Source organism: Pteropus medius, unplaced genomic scaffold, assembly GCF_902729225.1.
Source record: "Pteropus medius unplaced genomic scaffold, Ma_sr-lr_union100, whole genome shotgun sequence".
Classification (NCBI taxonomy): domain Eukaryota; kingdom Metazoa; phylum Chordata; class Mammalia; order Chiroptera; family Pteropodidae; genus Pteropus; species Pteropus medius.
Window position 1 is genome coordinate 458,293 of NW_024347730.1, and position 18,746 is coordinate 477,038.

Below are 18,746 nucleotides of genomic sequence, written 5' to 3' on the forward strand. Positions count from 1 at the left end.
AGTTACTTCTGCTGGGTCCTTAGGCCCACGCGCTGGGCACCTCCATTGCCCGTGGGCCCTTCTTGTGCTCTGGGCAGAGATCAGAGCTGGAAGCCTGCCTGGTCACCCACTCAGTACATCGGAGCAGCACGGTTCAATGTTCCCCAGTGTGGTGCATGTCGACCTAGAGACTCTGTCAGTTACGTCACAAACCAAATAAAGTTGTGCATGCGTAACTCCAAAGACAGTGTCTACCTCCGTTGTGCCAGAGGCTCTGTGCGCCGCATCAGCGCAGGCCGGGTGGGCCTGTGGCTACTCCCCCGAGGAGGGCACCAACCATGCCAACTCCCACGTGTTCAGTGTTCTGAGGAGTTACGGGAGACTGCTGGAGTTTCTAGCAGAACACACACAGAATAAAAGGGAACTGTTTACTCTTTGGGGCACATTGGTTAAGTTGTACTGAAGCACCCTATGACTGAAACATTTGTCTTCTGTCCTTATACCAGAAAGGACAAAAATAGAAGCCTTAATGCACAAACCATTCTGAGGTCATCAGGTCTTGATCATAAGCGCTGAAGCCTCCATGCGCATGCACGGCCCACTGAGGATCTAATGCTTCGTTGCCTGAAACCCTCGTTCTGCACCTCACATGATGCCGGGATAACTGGCTCGAGATGGCAGCACTGGTGACAGCTAGGAAGCGCCGCAGCACTGCACCCTCTCTCACACTGTCACACGACGACCTTATCTTGGAACCGGTGTCCTTCCTCAGGAGAGCGGAGGGCTGTTGGTGCCCCGCGGCCTGAGGCTGCGAAATAAACCATCGTGTTCATTCCTGAGCCCTTGCTTTGCACTCAGAAAACAAAGTCGGTCATCTTCACCTGCGACCTGGGAAATCTCCCAAAACGAACCATGCCGTGATCACACCAGAGAAACAGCATGAGGCGCTGGTGGTGTCCGAGTGATTTTCAAAAAAATGTCAACATGAGAAGTAGCTTTCTGAGAAGTGACACAAATACGACATCTTCCTTTGTATATCACAAAACAGAGGTCTTTTTTTTTCAAGATGTCTTCAGGCAGTGGTTACTTTCATTCTAACCTATTAGCTACTGATTACATAGTAATGAATACTGATCAGCTAAGTAAGCAGGGACCAAATTTCCCAAATTTAATCACTCTGACTAGCCGAATCATGTTTTGGAAGGAACGTCACTCACAAGTTGACCCTCCCAGGCAGTGCTGTTTACAGACCATGGCCACCTTTGGAATAGGCATATAAAATAACTCATTCTTAAATTGTCTCGTGTCAGTGAAGAACGAGCAAAGTGTTTCTGCAGAGAGGGTAGATTTTTAAAGACTTCATGATGGATTATTGAGTTACAGTATCTATCTTTACAAATGAGAAAGATAAGTCACAGATGGCTTGGCCATGAAGATAAATGCTATAATGGTTCATTTCATATAGATTATTGAGCCTAATATTCTATTGCATTCTTCATTCTTTAAAATTCATTTACATTGAAAAATTTCCCCTTTAAGCACCAAGATATTAAAACAAACAACAACCGCCACACGTCAGAGGAAAGCGTGCTAACAAAGCAAATCTAAAGTGAGGGGAAAAAGCTCTGCGGTCGCTCCTAACACCCTGCCCTCCTGCCGACCTCGTCATGACTTACAGTAAAGACAAAGCGGTCGGTCCTCTCGGAGTCGATGTTCCTGCCTCTCGAAATTGAAAGTAATGAAATTATATTTTTAAAACCTATTCTGCTCATGAGTTTCCAAAGGTTTACTTGAAATAGATTGTGTCCTAAAACACGAAGCTTCTTTTCCAGCAACTGTGTTAATAAAAACACAACGAGGGAGACATCCCTGAGCAGCTCCCTTAAACAACATTGTGCAGATAAGAGTTTGAAGTCGGGATAATTTGCCATGTGTTTTAAAGTCGTTACTACTAAATAAACATGAATTCAAAATCAGAAATTTCCCAAACAGCGGGCTCAGTTCAAATTTCGGTAAGGGTCCCATCGTCGCCTTTGTTTGCGTGAATCGCGTGTCTAAGGAAGTCTTCCTCATTTTAATGCCTAGGTTTGAAGAAGAAAGCATATACCGTGGAAAACGCACATCCAGACTGCATCCACTCGTTTACACAGCGCCATGTCTCCAGGACCTCTCAGCGCGTGGTCCCTGGGACCCTAACGTCTGGAGAGTGCCTGGGGCGGAGCTTCCCTATGCTTCGGCCCTCTCTCCATCGCACAGAACAGGCCTCCTCGCTCAGTTCCAACGCGACAGGATCCGAGGCATGTCCCCGCATGCATATCGACCGCTGGGCGTGTAGCGCAGGAAGCCAGTCTGAGCATCACCCGAATGCACGCGCTCCCAAATGCCCACTCTCAAACACAGGAAACAGCCAGACCTGGTTGAATAGAAAGATTCACTTTTAAACCCCAAGCGCTTTTAAACTCTTTCTAAATTTTATTGGTAAACTTAACTTTCTCATCGCAGTAAGGTCACTCCTATAACATAATGGATAATTAAGGTCCCTGGGACCTCTAGGGAGTATGACGACACACATCAGAACTTGGTGAAAAGGTCCATACATGCAGAGGTAGACACAGGTAAAGACGGGTCCAAGTCACGCTCCACGACGAACACTGAATGTCTCCTACAAACAATTTCACCGATCTGAACTTACTTCTCCTTCCTGCCTACTTTCAACAATAAAATTGCTCTGTCCGAAACGCGTTAGACTGAGGAGTTGGTGACGCGGCCCGAGCTCTGACTGACGATGGCTCTACCACAGCCACGGCTCCAAGGCGCTTATGTCACCTCCCTTCATGGGGACCCTGGCAACAGGAACCAGCATCCCAGCTTCACAGCGATGGGGAGGGAGGCTCGGGAAGTCCAGCGACCTTGCCTAGGTCCACAGCCAACAGATGAAAGAAGCAGTCTGGTTCCGAAGCCTGTTATTTCCAGCACACATTGTCGCTCCGGGATCTAGTTAGCCCACCCGGCTACTGGAAGGTTTTGGGCATTATGAAAATATTATTTGCAACTGACCTTTGCAGGTTATTTCAATAATTTTATTCATTTTTCTAACGTTATTTACTGAGAAGTTTGTACCAACTTTGTCTCAGTTACCATGCTCGGCACAATAAATACAACAGTGGGCAAGACATGATCTCTGCTCTCGTGAAACTTGTCACTTAGATTAACAGGAAAAAGGAAAGAAGAAAGACCAAATGATCGCACACTGTAATAACCCCTGGGAAGCAGACAAGCAGGAACGTAAGAGGGAGTAATGGAGACCTACACCGTATGGGGGTCAGGAAACAGCTAGGGGTCAAGGTCCCAACAGTGCCAGAACTTCAGGACTCAGACTGATAGGACAGGCAAGGGACAGAGCTGAGACCTATAAAGCAGAAAGCAGATCGGCAGCTGCAAAGCCCAGCCGGAGAGAAGGGAAATGCGGGCGGCCTCTACACTTGGGATCCGGAAAATCCAGGAAGCCTGTCTTGAGGGAAAACGGAAGGGACCGCGGTCTAAAACTCCCAGAAGAGCGAGCCGGGTCGGGGCAGGGGCTGTCGTCAAGGCTTCAGACTTCAAGAGAAACTGAGGCTCAAGTGAGGCCACGGTGCGGAGGACGGGGCCAAGGCGCGAGCCGGCGGAAGGCACGGGATGCAGCGGGCCTGAGGCCGAGGCCCGGGCGCGGACGGAACAGCCTCGGGCCCGGGCTGGTCGGGACTCTGCAGCCGGCCCCGCGGTGTCTCTGGCGAGAATACAACTGTTCAGGATGGAGCCGAGGCCCTGGCGGAGACCAGGCCCCACCTCAGCAGTTTTGCTGCGATTGGTCTCGCGTGGGGCCCCAGCAGAGCTCTTTTTAATTACGCTTCTTATTTTGAGATAGTGGAAGATCTCCATGCAGCCGCAACAGGATCCTGTGTCTATTTTACTTAGTTTTCCTCAATGACAATATGTTATGACACGAAAGCACATATCACCAGGACACTGACGTAGCCACGGCCGGGTCCCGGACGTTTCCATCAGCTCCCGTCCTGTCGTCCATTTATAGGCGTGCCCTCTTCCCTCGCACCCCCCGCCCCCGCGATGCCTGGCAACTAATCTCTTCACCACTTCGACAATGTTTTTATTTCGAAACGTTATATAAGCGTGTCGCTGCGTGGGTGTGGCTTGTCCACTCGGCACGGCTGTCCGGTGATCCTGCGAAGTCACTGCGAGCATCACTGACCTGTCCCCCTTCACGGCCGAGCACCTTCCCCGGTGCAGATGGGCCGCCGCGCACTCGCCCCGCGGCCGCTCGCGGACAGCTGCTGCCTTCCTGACTCAGGGTCGTGAATAGAGCTGCCATCAGCGTCCGTGCGCACGTGTTTGTGTGAACGTCGGATGAGCGCCTGGAGCACAACTGCCGGACGGTGTGGTAGTTGCTTATTTCGTTTTATAAGAAGCGGCCACACATTCTCCACAGAGGCTGCACCATTTCCGTTCCCCAGCACTGCGTGAAGGACCCGGTTCCCCCATAGCCTCTCCAGTACTGGGGGACAGGGAGCCAGTACCCGCCGACCGAGGGTTACTGGAATGTCGCGCGTTCGTTTCAGGTCAGGGCTCCTTAACACTGCCGAATCTATTTTCACTTACTTATTATCACTTAAATATGAATGTGCAGTCATGTTGAGTATACTGTTTTGGAATGATCTAATAAAACTGGAATAATAAATAAGCCAAATGTGGTTTTTAATTTACTATCCACCATCTGTCATTCTTTAATTATCCTGCCATTTTCTAGAAATGAATGGTTAGAAAAAGTCGTTAAACCTGTGATTCATTTCACCTTAGGAATTCTTATGGGGCCTAAAGCAGCAGACGAATCTCTTAAGCATTTGATGTATAACAGAGTATTGTGTCTAAAACTCGGGACAAAGATTTTGAGGTGGCGAGAACACAAACTAGAAAAAAAGATGTCATTTAAGAGCTGCAACGTTTCCATCTCAAAGTCAAATACTCGTTTCCTTTGAGGGACACTTTCATCGTCCCAAGAAAACCAGCGAATAGGCTCTGAAGTTACTCAAGGTGAAAGCAAGCATCTGCTGCTTTCGCCAGCGGTATCCGCGGGCAAGCTGGGCTCTGCTTGGCCTGGTCATTGCAGGGAGTGGCCGTCCCAGGCCCTGGCCCCACGGCTTCGAGCACTCTGGCGGGGAGAGTGGCGACATTTCTGTGTGGATTCAGAGGAAAGAAACTCCTCTCTCTGGACCTCGGCAGGTGAGTGTGGGGGGCGGCACCCCGGGTGGGGGACGGGGTGGCCTGCGACAGCGCCGGAGGCCTAGGACATGGTGGGCCTAGTGCCCTGCAGCCTGAGCCCTGCAAGTCTCCGAGCAAGCAGGGCTCACAGCCCCAAGGGGAAGGGAGGGCCGGACCCTGGCTGTGAACGTGGGGCCCGGGCGGAGGGCACGCGGGGTCTGCTTTCCAGCACGGGGACCCCTCAGGAGCACGACGAAGGGACTCCTGCACACTGAGGCAGAGCCTGTTGCCTGCCGCGGGCCGGGCTCGTGGCTGACCGCACAGCCCCGCACTGCCCCGCAGGCCCGGCCGCCACTCCAGCTGCCCCCTTGAGCTCGGCCTGCGGGCCACAGACCCGCACCACAACCAACCCGACTCGCCGCTGTCAGGCACCAATGCGAGACCAGGGAGAAAAGGTCAGGTTGCTTCTGCTGCTGCATCTAAGAACTGGGACAGCAGTCAGGACCCAGAGCTGTCATTTTGGAAAAATTATCTTTTACAAAACACTAGAAGCAGTTATCATAACAAATTCTTAAGTGTCGATAAAATATGTTGTTTTATATTTTAAAATCAATAATTTTATTTTCTCCACCAAAAAAGAAAAAGTGTGTTGAATGCCAACTATGCCTGAGAAATAAAACGATGTACGAAACTCAAGGTGAATTCACGAGAACGAGCTTGTTCCAGGTACCTCCACATCGGTGGGTTTTGAGATTGGTTACTGGGACTAAAGTATCTACCAGATAGTCTTACGCACAATATCTGTCTGATTCCATGGATTTAGAAATAAAAGTCTTCTTAAATAATAATTACGCACGTAATTCCTACTCTCGTCTGCTGCAATTGGACTGTAAATCCTTAATTTATACATTTCTATAAATCTTTCCTAATTGTTATTTTATTAACCTCCCTATTTACTTTGAAATTTTATAATTTGTAGATGTTTATCTCAGAATTTTTATTCAATAACACTGCATGATTCTCAAAAATTACAGTTTATTTTGACTTTTACTTACTTAGCTAAACCAAGTTATTTTTAAGGGCGGGGAGTGCTACTTGTTACATGGGACGTTTGATTCTCTGCTAAAACATATAATGTTCCAAGTCATCAGAGCTAGTTTTTAAAAATTCACTTCCACATGTCAACGCGACAGAAATGTTTTCGATAGCTTCGAGCCCCTTTCTTATTATCGCAGTACAAGGATTTCAAGGAACAATTAGCTTTAATCTCAGAGTTCGCAATTACAATCAATTTTACAAAAACATTTCTGAAATATGCTTCTCTGTTTTGACTTAGAGTAAGATATTATTTATGAGCTTTTAAGGTTTGGTGAGTTCTCAGCTGTGAATACTAGACCAATATTTAAAAGGAACATTTAACTAAACTTTTAAAGTAAGTGATTCACAAAATTGCTTAATATAAGCTCTCAGGATTTTTTCCTTTTCACTTTAACTAATGGCACTGTAAATTGCAAAATTCTGTCACTGGCATGAGAGTAATTGCTGATCGGATCAGGAGCCACGTTGAACTGTGAGGAAGAAGCACCAGATGAAAGCTACGATTTCGGACCTGACCGGTCTCGATGGAGCTAAGTGAAAGGAGGAGGCAGGTCGCCCGGTCAACCGCAGTGGAGAGAGAGGTGTGCTTAGAGCTAATGAGAGAGCGTGGCTAGTAGAAACCAGAGCTGAGGGCATCAGAAGTAACCCATTAGCAGAATGACAAGTCACGTTGATGTGAACATCCAGGAGGCTTTTCTAAGAACCGTTTATCTTTTGAAATAGTTTCACCTTCAAAGTGTTGTATTACACCAAGTGTCAGCAGAAATTCTTAGTCTTTCCTTTTGGAGCTCTGAATTTTTGGCTTGGTTTGGATTCAACTGGCCCATTAAGAAAAACTGGTACGTGTTGTTTACCAACAACCCTGTCACCGTTTAAGCTACCTTATGACAACAAAAGGCTGCGGAGAGATTCTATATCCAGTGCCTGGGGTCATGGTGTTTAGAAGACTAGCAGAAACCCGCAGCTTCACAGGACGCTACTTACAAGGCAGAGACTGGCGCGTGAGGCCGCAGGGCTCTGTGCTTCTGCCTTTCTCTTGAATGTTCGTCAGGCTGCACTCAGGCATAAAACTATTCTAATGAGTCAAAACAGAAGTAAAGTCTCATGGTACATGACCGATAAATCCCATGCCACACACGAAAATATGGACTGTCCACGTTCAAAACTTAGAAATCCTTTCCCAACGTGCTCAGGATCGGTTATGATTCACCTCGATGCGACAGGGTCTTTGCATCTGTACTGCTACTCTATTCGAAATACTGCATCCCCATCCCGAAAAGATGAACTATGGGATGAGTGAACGAAACACAAGGTGTCGCGTGGTGACTGTGTCCTGAGGGGGTGCATCGGTCACAGGCTACATCTTTGCTTCAGCCTGGCAATGACGGCATCGCCAGCTCTCCCTTCTCCGGCCTTCACCTTTCCTTCACCCCCCACGACACTCCCACCCCCGGGGCCGTGCCGCTCCCTCCAGTCCCCCTGTGTGCCCAGCCTCCGGCCTCCACTTACGCGGGCACTGCTAGGCGGGAGGGAGCAAGCACATGGGGGCACTCGGCCCCATTTCCCCTTCTTTTCTAACACTGTTTCACATGGGTGGGCTCCTGCTGCGTGGAAGTGCCTCCCCCACGTCTCTGGTGTGGCCGGAGGTGACCGTGAGACTCCATCCTGTCGAGGAGCTGCAGGCTCCTGATCGGTGAGTTTCACAAAACTGCCCGGAAGCGCTGGCAGCCCCTTTTCCTTTCCATCTCCCCTCCTCCTGCCTGAAACTCGGACAGTGCCCAGAGGCAGAGTGGCCATCTTTCAGACAAGGACCAAAGCCACATGCCAAGGACAGCAGAGCAAACACAAACGCAGCCTGCAAAGTTGTGACTGTCCTTAATGGCTGCGAGAGCTGGGGCCTACGTACCTCTGGACTTCTCGCCACATCGGAAAAATGCAACTGCTGTTTGCTTAAATCACTGCAAACAGGTTTCCTTTGTGTGGAATCGAAACAAACAGGAAATAAGTGACTTTCTCCTTACATTAATGTGCGTATAAATATTTACACTAAAATTCTTTTATCATACCTTACTAAAATATTTAAAACAATGAAATAAATATTGTCATTGAAAAAAATTTTATGTATACACAAGGATTCTCTTCTGTTTTGTTGATTTTGTCGTTTCTTGCTTTTTGCACCTAGACAATTTTTTACTATTACATGCAATAAAAACAAACGCCTGGTTGTGGTGATTTTTTAAAAGTGGTTGCTAAGTTTTTGATGCTTTTCCCTCAAAGGCAGACTCTCGGTCCCTTCCCCTGTGAACCTGAGCCGCCCTGCGCCTTGCTTGTAACTGACAGAATTCAGTGAAAATGACCGTGTGATGTCGCCAGGGCAAGGCGGCCTGATGTCATTGCTTGAACACTTTTGCTTGGTGCCCTGAGCCCCTGTGTAAGGAGGACACTGCTCTAAGCCATGTCCTGCCACACAGGGAGGCAGGTGCTCCTGCGGAGCCTGAGCCTTCGCATTCTCCCACCCCGGGCCAGGCACAGGAGTGAGCGACGCTCAGCCCCAGCATCTAGCAGGGGTGAGGATGAGGGGGCGTGAGGCTCCTCAGCAGAGACCAGACACCCTGGCGCAGAGGCAAGCTGTCCCCACACAGACTTGTCCAACTCCGGACCTACAGAATTTCTGAGCAAAATAAAGCAGCTGCTTTATGCTATTAAGTTTGGGTTGTTTTTTTTGTTTTGTTTTGTTTTGTTTCATTTTTGCAGAAATCGTGGCCACGACACTGAAGGAAGCTATTGCCCCGCATTTAGGAATACATGAAAAGTGACAAGTTTCTCAAAATGAACACAGTGACACATGGTAATGACAGAAATTGTACAACAATACAAACAATGTTTCACATTGAAATCCTTCTCTGAGACCAGGGCGTTCGGGACCCGTTCGAACTTACCTCCCTCACAGCAAAATACACAGAAACCCTGCTGCGTGTCAAGAGGAAGCTCAAATAATCAGAAATAAGAAGCTGGAATCACCGGCTAATGCTCGACTTTCAAAATACACTCAAATTTGAGGTGGCAAACTGTGCTCCTTCTCAGGACACCTGGTACTCGCACTCCCCTCACTCCTCCCATCGTGAAACAGGGGCAGCATTGTCAGGTCGCCTTCATTGCAGCCCTAACCCAAATGCTGGAGGCACAGACAGCGAAGCGTCACAGACTCTCACGTCTGGCGCGCGTTTCTTTGACTTTACATATTTAAGGACATTCGTTTTCATCTCCCTTTTGAGATCTTCAGTGTAGCGAAAGCAGAGCCAGAGTATGAGAACTGGGTCCCTAAGACTCTCACGCGTAGTGAGATACAGGGACCCTTATGAAACTGTAATCGCTTGTCTGAACCAGTTTCACTCTTCCTACTAAAAGGTTAAGGCATACTGTCTCAATATCTTATTCCCCGGAAGATTTTCCTATGTGTTTTATTTTTATAAAAATGGCAGCATTTCTACTAGATACTTGCAAATGACTTTGTGTATTTTAGTCTGCGATTATCTTCCTCTTCAGGACGGCTTGTCCAGAGAGGCATGCAGACATAGATGGGGCTTTGAAAACAACTGTCACGGAGACCGGACTCACTGACAGTCAGCCAAGGGTTTCCCTTTGCATTCCTCCTTTGAAACAAAGTTGAAAATTATGAACTTTTTCTCTAAAAATCCTGGCATCATTTTCCTCAAAAGCCCCCACTTACATCCTTCTGAGGGTTTTGTTTACTGTCCTGTGCAGACAGCCTACATCCCCTCTGAGGCCCGAATTGCTTGAATTACTGTCAAAATCCACGCAATCTGGTACTGTCTAGCTGTACCTGTCCTATAATTGTGAAGGTAACCACCCCAAGTTTTCTATGAAAAACTGAAATGGGGCTCTCTGCTTTGCACTGACCATGTAAAGTGACAAATCTCTAAAATCTGAGTATAGATTTTTAAAGTGATAGATAATCGTAAAAAATTACAATAAAGTCTGGCAAAATATTCATGTTTGTAAAAATGTACACAGTGTTTTTTTCCCAGTTTCCACCACAGCGTTTTATAGTTTGTGATGGCACACAAATATTGCCAAGCTCGATGTGTTACATCATTGTTCGAGGTTCAGACTTCCTATCTATAATATAGTTTTAATCATATATATTTATTTTTGACATATTTTAATAATTAGTCACTACCTATTTTGTTTTTTTCTTACACACTTTGAATTTTTCCAAGATCTTTAAAAGAGTTGCCTTCTCAATACAGCAGGAAGAACTTTTACTTTTAAAATATTTCCTCAAAAAAATTAATTATTCACAAACATAATTTATATGGAACACGTTCCCTTTGAGCTGAGTGGGGTTTTTAGCCATGGTTTGTATCTAAATTGATTTCCAAAGTAGCGAATGTCTTGTCGTTTACATTGTTGCCTTTCCATTAAGTTCGTTTATTGGCATGACACTTGAATTTAGAAAATATAACAAAGTGTATCGCTACATTTCATGAGTTGATATCTTCAGAAAGCAAAATGCTAAGTACGGAGGGTGTGCACAGGCATTTGGAAGATCACTCAATTTCCCGGCAGCTCTGTCATAATGCCGATGTGGTCGGCACGCTTGCGAGCTGAGTGCAGTGTACTGGAAACGTGTCCTTCGAGGTGCTGTTGTGTGCCTTCCAGAGCCTTGTAAGGAACGGTGTGCTACTCTAACTAGACAGTGCCTAAAACAATATGATAACATTCTCTAGTAATAAATGCCCTGGCTGCCAAATGTGACTACTAACGAATTTCCAGATTCTGCCCAAAAATCTCATCAGAAACCTAACACGAACGAGCCCATGCACAATAAGAACATTAAAATGGTGGCCCCTGTTACTGAAGCCTGGGGCTGTAAGCTTTTTCCGATATTCTTCTCAGGACCCTACCCCGCCCACCCTCCTGCCCAGGACCCGATTTTATTTACGCGACCTGTTCCTGCAGACCGTAGGACTAGTCTCATTGGATTACCGTCCACTGAATGCACTGTCTGCGGTGCCGGTAAGATCCGGGGTTATCAAGGGTGGGACAATGTTTTTCATCTCTGCTCTCATACCAGCTAACAGAGTGTCTGAAACAGAGAAAGTACTAACATAGCGACTGGGAGGAAATGGAGTAAAATTCTTACACTAAGGGACATGAAAAATAGTCTGCATGAAAGGATATTATTGTCATGACCACGAGTGTCTCCAAACACCCACTACAGAGTTTCTCAGTGTTTCCAGCTTCACCAAAAATCCCCAGATTGGTAAATTGGGGATAATTGAGAGCACGATTATTTCTAGCGCCATTCGGTGTTCAGCAAGATTCCGCAGGAAGCAGCAGGTCCTGCGGGACCTCTGAGGAGACACGGTGACCAACGAGAAGACATCCGTGACGCCTGGCTGTCCCGCTTCCTACCCGACAGAGCGCGTGCCCTCCTCTGGTGCTGACACCGACCCGGCGGGGCCGCCCAGAGAGCTCGGCCCGGAGACGCCGGGGAGGTCGCCGTGAACGCGCGTGCGCGCCAGCTGCGAGCCGCCAGCCGGCGACCGCGACCGAAACGCCCTCCGCTGCACCCTCACCCAGCCGCTGGCGGTTCCTGAACGCAGCGCCTTCTGGGGAACATGAGTCACCGTGCGCCACACAGCGCTGCGGCTCAGCCAGCGCTTCCGCGCCCCCGACGGCGGCCTGCGTGTGGACCGGGGGAGCAGCCGGCCAGCCAGCCAGCAGGTGACGGGGCCGAGACCTGAGTCCAGCACCCCTGGACTTTACTCCTCTGCTGTGTCATGCAGAAGGCAGTAGACACAGAGCACAAGCCCCTTGAGAAGCAGCCGATCCACACGAGGGACCGACACTCAAGATATCTGGCCTGAGCGAAGGGCCGCGTCATTCCTGAGTGCAGAAGAAACGTGCTCCCGTGCCCTCGTCACCGCCTGTCCCCCGGCCCCCTGTCCTGCTGGTAAACGTTTCGTCCAGGAAGCTCCCTCGCTCTGAGCCCCAGCCCTGTCCCCACAACTGCTCTGCCTTCCCTCACTCCAGTGCCTCACGTGCACCAGAACAGACGGTGGGCGAGGGACTGGTCCCCTTCACTGTCGCGCCCCCCCCTTCTGGGACAGTGCCTGGCACATGCGGAACAGATGGGGAGCACCCCCACGCCTGTGACCTGTCAGAGCCTGGGTCACCAGCTCGCATTCCTTGAGCACATGGGTTCTCCCCTACCTGTGGCCTCAGGTATAGATTCTGGCGCATTCTACCATTTGTTAAATGAGCCACACGTAGCGCCAGGCACTGGTCCTTCGTGGACATTCCCACATACAGTCCCCATCGCACCCCAGTAGGCAGGTACTGTCACCCCAGGCACGGGACACACCAAATTCAGCAGCTGCGCATGGTCACGCTGGGGGGTGGTACTGCAGTCCTGGCAGCCAGGCCCACGTTCCCGACCTTCACGTGGGCCAACGAAGCAGCCATAGAAGACACTGACAGAAACAGTCATGACGGAGGACGGTAGCAGAGCTGTGGCACAGCCTGGGGCCAGCGGGAGCCTCCCCCTCACAGGGCGACGCCCACCGAGCAGCCATGCACGGATTCCCGCCCCTCCTCTTCCTCCATGACAAGCAGCACCATCGCCATCTGAGAGCGGACGTCCTGCCGGTGCTCCATGCAGCGACAGTCCCACCTTCACGCATCAGCTCCCGGATCCTGGTCCCTCCTCCTACGAGGCGCCCCTCGCACTTCTGTTTTCTTTGATCGAGACAATCGCTTGGGAAACACAGGCTTTTTTTATTGGGAGGTAGGTTCTTGCTGAAATGAGCTAGGACTGCGCAGGAAAATATGAAGTAATTTTTCTTCTCTTTTTGTAAGATTTGCTTTGGCTTTCATCTCAGGGGAGCCTGACACTGTAAACTGATCGCTCCAGGGATCGGCAATCACGTCTGGATTCGCTTAGCTGGCGAGTGCAAAGGAGCCAAGAAACCATCGCGAAACACATCTGCAAGACCGTTCCTCAAAAAGGCCTCGAGACAAGTCAGCCCCAAACGTTTGCGAGTCAGGACCAAGTGGACAGACACACCCGATGAGCCTTTGCCCAGCTTCTGAACTGCCAGAGGAGGGGGCTGCGCCCCGGCCTCGCACCTCCAGATCACCGGCTCCAGAGATCACCGCGTCGGGGGCTTCTGACAGAGGAGCTCCAGGCCAGACGCGAAGACACGACACAGCTCCCGCACTCTGGCCGACAGCCCGGTGTGGCTGCTGCCGCCCACCGCGCTGCGCTGCCGCGGCATCCGCCCCCCATCCCCCGCGGACACAGCAGACGACGCCCCACCGTCGCTGACCACGACTCCGCAGGCACGAGCGAGGCAAGGCCTCGCCAGCAGAGCACAGGCGACACCATGGGCTGTGTGCGACGTCACGTCATGAGGACAGTTCTCACGAGGGACAGGAGATAACCGCTGAGCCACTGTGCAAACGCCAGCACTCTGTCCTCCCGCTGCTGGATGTTGCTCCACCTGGCAAAACGTGAAAATTCTGCAACGAGGAAAAGTTCGATTAAACGAGCGAAGCAGACTGTCCTCCGACCATCAGGACTCTGAAAACAAGCCATGATCACAGCAAGAAGTCACGTCGCCCTGTCGGAGTCACATCCACGGCATCGGACGTCATGGGTTTCATCCTCAAAACACTCCAGGCCCAAAGAGAGCTCCTCGGAATGCACAGGGAACTTTTTAAAAAATCAGACCCGTGACCTTGGATTGTCGATTCCGCAAGAATATAAACGACATTAAATAAACCCACACAAACCGGTGGCAAATGTTAATTACTGAGACCCCAGTGGGAAATAAAACAAAACTCCACCACTCAGAGGAACATAAAATGTTCTAATTTTTAAACAGATATAATAGCGGGACTCTGGAAGAAGTTTTCCATTTTAAAGTTTTTATTTTATTGTTCTACCTACGGTTTTAGGTACTGGCTCTTGTCAGGTACTGTCACACAGTCTAGAGACCTAGAGAAGAGAGAGTAAACCAAAACAAAACTAAACTGCTGAGTTCAGAAATGACTATTTTAGTATGTTAATTATCCTAAAGCGAGGGAAAGCAGGGATTTCGCTAATATTCAACTAGTAAAAACCTAAAGAGTTCAAGACCGTCGTTTTTCAAGTAGACGCCAACCCACACGTCCTTCTGACGAGAATAACAACAACCTGCGATGCTTTACCCTCCTCAGAAAGGCCTCATCTCACTCAAGTCCACAAGACAGCGTAAGTCCCCTGTGACTCACTCGCGACAGTGACTTAGTTAGAACCATCCATTTGTTCTTTTATGCAGCCAAGATTAAGGAAGCACCAACTACGTTCCCAGTAACACCTGGCACAGGTCCTCTCTTGCATAGAGCGGAACGTCTAAGGAAGGGGACAGACAATCAAAAGCAAACAAGTATTGAGACGAGTTCGTCTCACACGACAATAGTGCATTAAAGACAGCAGGACGGTGGCATGAGAAAGCAGCTGACATGCAGTGCAGTGCAATGTTAAGGGGCGACACTGGTGTCACAGAACATCTGTCTGGGGTGACATTTGCGCTGAGACCTGAGAGAAGAAAAACAGCCCCAGCTGTGAAGACCTGGGGAAGAGGCTTCCAGCAGAAGGAGCGGCAAATTCACGCAACTCATAAATCCCAGAGCAGAAAATTAACTCAGCCTTCTGCTCCTTCCGCGACATCTCATTCTCCCCTTTTACCTGAGAAATAAGCAACTGTGACCAATGAGTAGAAATGCACTCCCGAGGTCATGTTAAGACTATCGCAATAAAATAGTTATTTGCAAACTTAAACTTAAAAAAAAAAATCACCTTCAAAATAGTTCATGTGTTCCTTGCAAGATCTAAAGATTTTAATTTTAATAAATATAAAATCGTTACAGTAGAACGTAACATCAGTGTCATTCATTAGTAAGGCCTGTATTTGATATTTAAAGTGCAATTTTCATTCCCTAAAGTGTTTTTATCAGCTTATCATTTTGTATTTCGGTAACCTAAGAATGAGTATACAAACCCCGGGTAAAAAGATAGCTTCCTTGCTGTGAACCTAAAACCACTCTAAAAAAAAAAATTTACTTTAAAAACTAATCAACACATATAGCATTACCAATAAAATAAAATATTGTCTCAGAAAAACCTTAATGAGATTTTAGAGTCTAGAATTCTGTAGTCTAAAGTTTCACCCAACTGCTAAAATTAAAGGGTGAGACAAACACCTAGAGAAGAAATCCCAAACATGAACATTATCTTCATCCTTTACTTTGCTATAATTTCATAAATCTTTAGACTAAAGAATATATAATTTCGGTAAAAGTAATCTGGTACATCATTCCCCAACGTGAATTCTTTAGGTTCAGATCAGAATTTACTCTCAAAGAGAAGAGAAAATTCAACATACATGATTATATGCAAAACCAAAAGTACCAAGAACACACAGCAGGAGCATCAAAACCAGAGGCTCCAGCGGGACGGCCGTGCGACACAAGAGCTCTGGACGGGCAGTGAGTGGAGCTGGCATCTCGTTTGACCTTGTGAGTAGCTAGCCTTATGACCTTGGAAAATTGATTAACCTCCTGGAATCTCAGTTTTCTTACCTGTAAAATGGGCACTCACATCTTTGTTCTACCTTCTAGGGTTGTTGTCGTGTGGACCAAGAGCAGTAATGTAAATCGAAGGGTTTTCAAAACGTAGTATCGCCTAGTTTAAATCAGGAAGAACTGCTAACCCCCCACCCACACATACACCCTCCTGCTAAAAGCACTACCTGAAATCTCTAGTGCTAGACCCACAGCCGATTGAAAAGCAAAATGTGTTGACATGTTTTTTTCAAGTTCATCTACAAAAATCAGGAGTTGCACAGTAATCTATAAAGTTTATGCATTTTATTTCGTGATATGTGTCTAAAGCTCCTCACTAATTACAGCGGAATAATTAGAGAATTAAATTCATTTGCAATTCTAGACCGCTGGTTCTTTAAACACTTAAAAGATTTTCAACTCTCCGTCCTCAACATTTCAGTAAAAGGATTTGCTTATTTGCTGTGCGCATCTGTGACCGACAGAACCTGCTTGATTTTTTGCAGGCTCTCCTCACTGCGGCCGCTATGCACTAATCAGTCACTCCGATGCCTCAACACCTGGGAAGAGGAGCCTCGGGTTACACGGCCTGGGAGCTCAGGGGACAACAGGGAGCCTGACTCCGACCAGCGGGGAGTCGCTGGTCTCTCCTTCCATATGGGAACAGGGCTATGTTCGGGAAGCTGGACCACACTGCCAGTTGTCATCGGTCCCCCGTGGACAACATGCAAAACCAAACTAGAATTTGTCCTTGCCTCACCAGTCTTCTTTTTATTCTAGAAATGTCATTTAAGAAAATGATGTTCACAGAAACTCTCTATTTTGAAACGTCGGTAGCAGTAGGCTGTTGTGCAGAAGCGGCTGCTTAGCAGTTGACTCGCATGGCTTTGCCTGCAGGTGACTTTTACCCTTGAACCCTTTGAATCTTCAGTCCTAAGTATCATCTGGATAGACTATGGGGCTCTTTGAGGCAAAAAATGGATATATTTTATTCAAGTTTGTATCCTCAACACGTCACCCAGTGCTTGTCACATCAGCAGGCATCCTTGTTCAATCAGAGATTTTAGGAAGCGGAATGTTAATTACTGAAGTGACCTACAGTCAAAGCTTCTGGAATATTCTGCCTTCTCAGATTTGGAGTAACATATTTCAAGAACTGGATTCCTCACTGTCAATTCTCGCTAAACCTAAACAGTTACCATGTACATAATTACAAGTTAAAAAAAAAATTGTCTAAATGAGGCTGAAATTTCCAGTTAATGGGTGTGCTAGGGGTGAATATATAAATTTGTTGTATTGAACCATTTCACTGTGAGAAATTTTAAGAAAATGTGGCTCTATCTTTAATCAGTGTAAATTTCCTAAAGAAGATATCTATATAGTTTCAAGTATCGATCTTTTCTGGGGTAAAAAGCCTATTCATTTTAGTCGATGCTTTATCACTTACATCAGCTACTGTTTTTTTGCTTTACATACATGGGTTTTCAGGTCTCCATCTTGATTTTATTTTATTTTATTATTTATTTATTTTTTAACGCCTACAGCACCTGGTCTTCCTAGGCAGTCTCCCATCCAAGTACTAACCAGGCCCGACCCTGCTTAGCTTCCAGATCAGACGGGATCGGGCGCGTTCAGGGTGGCATGGCCGTAGACTCCATCTTGCTTTTAAAGTGGGTATTATGTTAACTTAAAGAGGGACTGTGACCCCACTGTCCTGGTAACACGGAGTAACAGGAGCCTGAGGCCACGCGCAGTGTGAGACTTTCTGCCACCACCCCCTCGGTCCCCAGACCCCTTCCCCTCACGTCCAGGAGAGCACTGCGGTGACGTCAGTTCTCATGTTTGACCGCTGACAGCTGCAGCCACGCGCTCCCCGTCCCCTCTGCCCCCGCACATCTGATAAGGGCAAGCAGATAAGAAAGCACAGGCTCACCTTCCGTGCTTTCTGAATGCACGCGTGGATAGCGTCACTCTCGACATCTGCACCAAATGTTGGGCGGAGGATCCATTTCATTTTAGTGAGGTGAACCCAACACTTGTGCCAAGGAAAGGCCAGAATTCCCGGAGAAAGCTGCGCCCAAATGCGTGGGAAGACATGAGATTCGTGCAGCTTCTGAGCAGCGCCTTACAGACCTCTCCGACTTTCACACTGCATATCGTGACAGTTGCTAGAAGCTTCCAGAGAATCTTGAGATTTGCAGTGGCCCCCGGGTGAGCCCTAGAGCCACCCGCTTCAGTGATGGGTTAGTGGTGACTTTCCTGCCCTTCTCCCCTGCCCTTCTAATGACTGTGCAAAACTCAAACTCCCTACCAGCCCCGCCCCCCGACACTCTTGGAATGCATGGGGGACTTCTGCGCTGACTCAGCTGACACACTCCGCTGGCAACAGGGAGAGTTGAGTCTCGGATTGAGCGCACCATGGGGCACTCAGTAAACACCCGCCCTACGAGGGGAGACCACCCCTTCGTGCATGAGCGTCTGGGTCTGCAGAACGAGGCTGTGCAAAGAAGGACACTTCAGCAAGCAGCCCAGCACAGCAAGCCCGGGTGGTTCTGATCGGGGATCTGCAAGCAGAGGGCAGGTGATGTTTCACGGCGAGATCGAGCCAGGGCCAGAGATGAAACAGGAAGGCGAGGAGGCTACACGCAGAGCTGGCGAGCGACAAGGTGTTTCTTCGAACGCAGTGCATCTTTGACAAGCTCATGGAATAGCTTGCCGTTGGTTAGGCCAACTTTTCTTGGCCAGCGCTCAAATCTTGCAGGTCTCTCCCAAGGATCTACAAG

General features: G+C 48.3%; 1 protein-coding gene and 1 pseudogene across 2 annotated transcripts in view; both read right to left on the reverse strand.

Annotated features, from left to right (window-relative positions):
- The window catches only part of LOC120614244 (uncharacterized), a 183,930-nt gene that overhangs the window by 43,130 nt on the left and 122,054 nt on the right, over positions 1 to 18,746 (reverse strand). The gene's annotated exons all lie outside the window — the stretch shown is intronic.
- On the reverse strand, positions 17,499 to 17,616 carry LOC120614259 (uncharacterized; annotated as a pseudogene).